The sequence below is a fragment of the Mytilus edulis genome, unplaced genomic scaffold, assembly GCF_963676685.1.
Source record: "Mytilus edulis unplaced genomic scaffold, xbMytEdul2.2 SCAFFOLD_605, whole genome shotgun sequence".
NCBI classification, from domain to species: Eukaryota; Metazoa; Mollusca; class Bivalvia; order Mytilida; family Mytilidae; genus Mytilus; species Mytilus edulis.
Genome location: NW_027268717.1, coordinates 1 through 7,064, shown reverse-complemented (window position 1 = coordinate 7,064; position 7,064 = coordinate 1).

The following is a 7,064-nucleotide window of genomic DNA, read 5'->3' as shown; positions in this document are numbered from 1 at the left end:
TTTTCCCCCCAAGTAATGAAAAATAATCTTGTTAAATTTTCAGCCTGTCTAATTTTGTTTTCAAAAGTTTATAAAGAAAAACGAAGGTAGATAAATGAGTCAAATGAACCTTTTATATCTTATCAGTCAGTCAGGGCTAGTGAAAACACTTGACACAGCTAGCTACATGTATAAAGCATTAAAATTCTTACCACCTACATCAACAGCTAATTAAACTTTTCTAGACTCAGAGGTCAAAGTATAGCTAAACATTTTGCTAAACATGCTAAGAGACTAGTTTATTGTTGAAGATTGGCACATATATTTAGTTTAACAAATAATTCAAGAAAGTTTTTTTGATGTCGATCATTTTATAACTTATACATGTTCATCTGTATTGCATTGAAAGTAAAACCATACTTTTTAAGATGACCGCATTAATTGTGTGTTGAGTTTTCTAAAATAAGTAATTTAATTGCTTTAAAATTCGGCATGCAAAATGATGCTGATTTGAACAACAATATTGATAAACAGCAACCCACACACATTACTTTCTGAATTCATAGTAATCAAAAAGGCCTTTGAATTTAAGTGCATAATAACAATCACTTCTAGGCCATTTGGCCTCTGGTAGACAGATGTCTCATTTGCAATTATTCCATATCTTGTTATTTTTATATGTAATTAAAAATTATTGTTTCAGTGTTTTTTTTCAAGAGGTCAACAACATTTAAACATTACTGTGATGACCTTTCACACCTCAGGACAGGTAGATTATCTATAATATAAACAATAAGTTATGTCTCCAGGTCTAATATGACATTTTGATGGGATTTTTATGAACTGTGTCTGGCCTCAGTTTAGTCTAGGTTGGTGTTAATTGGTCCAGTTTTTAATATTAAAACCACTGAATAATGGAATACAGGAGCAATGGTCTTTTCTGGCCAATTTGAAGTTTTACATACAGTACATCTTGAATTGAACATCTTAGAAACTATATGATAATTCTTAAAAGTGGGACAATAAGACCTCCTTAAAATCTGTCTTCATGAAAATCTATAGTGAAGAATTCCACAAAAGAGGTTGACGATTTTTCTTTCCAAAAATGAACCTTTTCCTTCAACATGTTCAAGAAGAACATTACTGTATATATTAATTCAAACTTCATCATATTTTTCTATGTTCTCAAAGGTTAATTACTACGCAGTTAGTAAACCATGTAAAACATGTCATAAGATTTATAGTATATATTTTAAGAACATCAAATTTCTACTGATTTATATATACACTATAACAGAAAATGTGGTTATTGAAAATTCCACTAGTACTAAATTGTACCTTCAATTTTTAAGACATTGTTGTATTCATATCTAATTATTGTGTAGCCATGATTAATAAAATTGAGAATGGAAATGGGGAATGTGTCTAAGAGACAACAACCCGACCAAATAAAAAACAAAAAACAACAGCAGAGGGTCACCAACAGGTCTTCAATGTAGCGAGAAATTCCCGCACCCGGAGGCGTCCTTCAGCTGGCCCCTAAATTTAACTACATGTATTATAATCAAAGAGAAACAAGGACAGGTCCAGTGGCACTTCACTAGATGGGCCCAAGGAGACCATCTATAAAGTATAAGCTTCAGCCAATCAGGCCTGCCCAAGGATACCATCTATAAAGTATAAGCTTCTCCCAATCAGGCCTGCCCAAGGAGACCATCTATAAAGTATAAGCTTCTCCCAATCAGGCCTGTCCAAGGAGACCATCTATAAAGTATAAGCTTTTCCCAATCAGGCCTGCCCAAGGAGACCATCTATAAAGTATAAGCTTCTCCCAATCAGGCCTGCCCAAGGAGACCATCTATAAAGTATAAGCTTCTCCCAATCAGGCCTGCCAAGGAGACCATCTATAAAGTATAAGCTTCTCCCAATCAGGCCTGCCCAAGAAGACCATCTATAAAGTATAAGCTTCTCCCAATCAGGCCTGCCCAAGGAGACCATCTATAAAGTATAAGCTTCTCCCAATCAGGGCCTGCACAAGGAGACCATCTATAAAGTATAAGCTTCTCCCAACATGCCCAATCAGGCCTCAGAAACTTATATTTCATTTCCAAAAATATATCATGATTCCTAGGTGACAAATTTAATGAATTTTATATGATTTCAGTAAAAATGTTTTCTCTTAAATCAATATTTGCATGACATTATGATAATTCACAAACATGTTTGCTTAAAGCTCAATTTTCTTTTCCTTATACAGTATATATACATGTATTGTTACACACATTTTAAGAAGTAATGTATACATGTACATGTATTGTATCAACAGCCTAAAAATTCTCTTATTACAATTCTAAAGATTATGAATTATTACAGTAATTATGACATCTGACATCATATACAATTAATGATTTACCAAGGGGTTAAAATGTAGTATGATCTTAACAAATGGTAAAAAAAGTTATCCAATGAAATTAAACACTGATATAAAATACATTCCATTATAACAGGATTTAAACTTGTTTAAATAATGGTCCATTCATGTACACTTTTAATATAAATGAGCAACCAGTTGGAACAAAATGGCCTCAGGATTTTTTTCATATTTGTATTTCATTTTCATTAATACAAACATTGAAGAAATGCTTGTGTTTTTAATATTGTACTACACGTAACATACATTAACATTGGGAAGCATACTACAATGTACATTACACCCATGCATGCATTTAACAATAAGTCCAGTGTAGTTAAAACAATTTAAGTAGCTGTTTTCCATTAAAATACAATGTACCAATGTCAGTTTAATTTAGAGTTCAATATAAAAAAGAAGATGTGGATAATGATTGTCAATGAGACAACTCTCTACAAGAGACCAAATGACACAGAAATTACCAACTATAACTCATCTTACAGCCTTCAACAATGAGAAAAGCCATACCCCATTATATTCAGCTATAAACATGATATAAAAAGGCACTGAAATGACAAATGTAAAATGAAGGAAAAACAAATATGTAACACATCAATAAACGACAACCACTGAATTACAGGCTCGCAAAAATCAAAATTGCATTTTAGGCTTAAATTAAAAAATCACAATAATAAAAGCATGCAATAATTTCTGAATTTACAGTACCATTTTCACACAGTTTTCTTATTAGACTTCAAGTACAATGTTTTCTCATTATTGAAGGAATGACTGTAATATTTTTTCTGTCTATGTAGAAATAACCAAAAAATTGGTGCATACTGAATAACGCGTGTAGCGGGTTATTTAACAGTGTGCACCACATTTTTATGTTATTTTAAAATAGACAGAAAAAATATTACAGTCATTTCTTATAATTTAATTCTAAATTCCATTTTAAACCGTAGATAACCATGACAAAATGTTGATGACGTCACGGTCTCATGATAACAAAATAACGTCAGCCAATCAGAAGACGCATTACATCCAAAATTAAATTATATGTACATGACACTGATTGTGATGATTACATATGCTTTAGGCTTGCTTTCAACAATAAATGTACACATTTATGTTTTTACATATTTTATCATTTGATCTTGAATATTGATTCTCATGAACCAAGAAAATAAGGTTAAGGTCAAGTTAGCCATGTACAATGTTTCGCCAGTTAGACTTCATGCAGCGAAAAAATTATAATGTCAAAACTATCAAGCATTCAAGTTTGAAAATGTTCCAGTGCCAAAGTTTTAGTCTATGATGTAAACCTTTTTTGTATTTAACTGAATTTGTTATATTTTTTCAGTTTCAAGCATTACATGCATTATATAACCTACAAACAAAAGGATTACAGGATAACAATATGTTAAGTCTCCATTATGGAACCAAAGATGACAATGTTGTACTTTTAAACAGAGATACATTGTATGTGTTGTCCTAATATATTTCTATCACAATGAGATCACTTTGAACACAACCACAATTTCCTTATATGGTCATCTTAACGATCTTATGATTAATTTTTGTATGAATCGAACCATCTGATCAACAACAAGAAAATTACCCTCGGTTTTTGTTCCAATAGCTAATAAACAAGCCATGAAATATGTCCTTCAAACAAAAACACCAAGTATTGACATCCCGTGTATGATTTCTCCATCTTTAACAAGTTTTTGTGATCTCGTTAGATTTCCATATTTACATTTGAAACATTTAATGTCATCCATCTAAAATATGAAATTAGCCTGTCATAAATGATATATAAATATGATCAATATGGGTGAGTCAATCAAACTGATTGTATGATACTATTGTCAAACTAATGGTTTTAATTATGCCCAATTAATATGATGAATAAGTAATGAAAGGGTCGTGGGTTAAAACAACACTGTTACAGACGGAAAAACATAACTGTTTGATGACTGTATTGTTTACAAACTTAAATGCAACAAAAATAATTTGCCTATAGCGTTGCATGGATTTGAATTTAAAAAAAAGTTAAGTATATGACTAGGGATTATGGATTATGCTTTAATTGTCATAACCACCAAAAACTAAATTGTTCAATAGACAAATGATAGAATTGGTAAAATGAAAAATCTGAAATTTTGTAAGAAATATTGCAAATATGTTTGATCATGTTGAATGAAACTTTAAAAAAAATATTAGTAAGATAATATCAATTTCAAATTAAATTTTCAGATCATAATTGCAAAACAAATAAGGGCCATGTGAAATTTAGGTACAGTATAGGTAAGCATGCATGTATCACAGTACATATATGACTGATTATAGAAATGAATGCCTTTATGTTGACAGCAATTGTAATAATTTTTTTTTTTAACTATCTACAATTATTTTTGATTGATTTTTTTATTGCTGAACATCCAGTGGCAAATATTTCAAGGAATGTCGAAATTTTGACCGCAGCTGGAAAATGAGGTGTTGAGGCACTTGCTGATGCAGGGTGGGTTGGGTTCTAAGTATGCATTTTTTTGACAATGGTCTAGCTGATAGTGCATTTGAATTGGGAACCCCTCTGTTATCCTAGGTTGGGGAAAATGGCTAGATCCGCCATGAGAGGGGAAGAAATTTTGCCTTACAACAAAACATCAGGGATATATCTGTGAAAGAATTGCTGTACCAGGGTTCCATAATGAGTACAGAACTGGCATTCACACCCTTCAATAAACATTATTCTGATGTTGGGTGACAATGTCCAATCTTTCTACACAATATAAACTTTTAATCCTGCATATCTTTAATCTAAATCACCACTGAATATCAATAGTTTCCACAACAAATTCTATTCATCTTTTCGCCATCCCTCTCTTTTTCAAATCCAAAAGACAGTCACAGTCACAAACATTAAAGTTTAAGGCTATAAATCTTTTGTTAATAATCTTAATGGTTTTAGGACAGACCAACTTGTCAACAAATTGTCAATCATATACAAATTATCATATATAGAATTATGATAAAATAAACAAAGTTTTGTTGACAAATTGATAGCAAAGGTGATATGAACAATAAATGTTTTTACACTGTCTGTTAACAATAACGATATAGACAAGGTGTAAATACATGTACATATCTAGTATTACTATGTTCAACATGCTTTTAATGGTTGTTTTATGAAAATTACATGTCATATCAGTTTAAAGTTAAAATTTTAAGACCGGTTTTTAAACTGTTGTAGGGAGGGACCATAAGATGATCCAGAAAGGGTATGAACTGAAACCAGCTTTGAACAAGCAATTACAAGAGGAAAGTTGACAGTAAGGAGTGGGATGGGACTCACCACTGTTCTCCCCCTCATATATCATGTATATGAATCTTTTCTGAATTTTCAAAACTGATATCTTAAATGGAGTTATTTTGATAGGACAAATCCATTATACACAAATCATCTATTTCAAATACAAAATCGATGGTGTATATAAGGGATACCATTTAAATTGTGTACCAAGATTCCGACTTAAGTCTACTGATTGGTTGAGCAAAAAATGCTGATTACATTGGTGCTGATGAAATTAAATTGGAAATGTAACACAGATGATGCCTCTGTTTATAACATTATAAGGGAACACAACTCAAGAACGATAACATTTGGTTGAAACAAAGTTAAGTAAGAGAAAAGAAAGGATAAATTCAGCAACTTTTTATTTTTAAAGGGACATAACTCTAGAAACTTCAAAGGTAAAATTGATGCAACCCAAGATTAAGTTGAATCTGTGTTTTGTGGTAATAAGCATTGTGTATAAGTTCATAATATTTTTGAGGCAAACTTATGTTGGAGAACAGAAACCAAATTTGAGACTTACAGATGGCTGACAAATAATTAAACTTAATGACCCCTCTGCTAAATTAGCAGGGGATTTATATAATGTGAACAAATGGACTGAGACAATAATATTTATATACAAATCAGACTGCTGTAGTATTAAAATAAACTACAGCAAGGAAAATTGTGACTTGCTCAAGGTCATTTTTTTCTGACTGTTTATGAAGAGACTTTATAATACTAAATCCATTTGATGAGTACCGATTGATCATGTTGATATCTTAGTCACGGAAGCATAACTTTCAACCTTTAATTGTCTTTGAACTTCAGCTTTCAGATTGATCTAATGTGACAATAATGAATTAACTAATTTTAATATTGTAATATTAAGTTGTGGGGTAGCAATATTTTATTCATATATATTACATTGTAGTTTATAATAGTTCATCAATGAGGCATTGTTACAATCCAACAACAAATGTACACCAAATATAAGATGTTACAATACCAGCATACATCATGTACATAATGCACAATTGGTGAACTTTTACCCAATATAACAACCCCTGTATCATGTTTATCATGCATACTTTAAAACAAAATTTAAAAGAATCAAATATAGACAGAAAACTTCCAATGTTATCAACAAGTTTCCACAAATAAAAAAACCTAAAAATAAACCATTCATATCAGGTGACAAAACAACAATGTTACTGACAATCAAGTACATGTACATTTAAGAATGAGCCAAACCATGTGTTTAACAAGATTACATGAACTCAAGGGATCTGATAAAATTTAGGAACAAATATTAATAACAAGCATAAAAGAGAC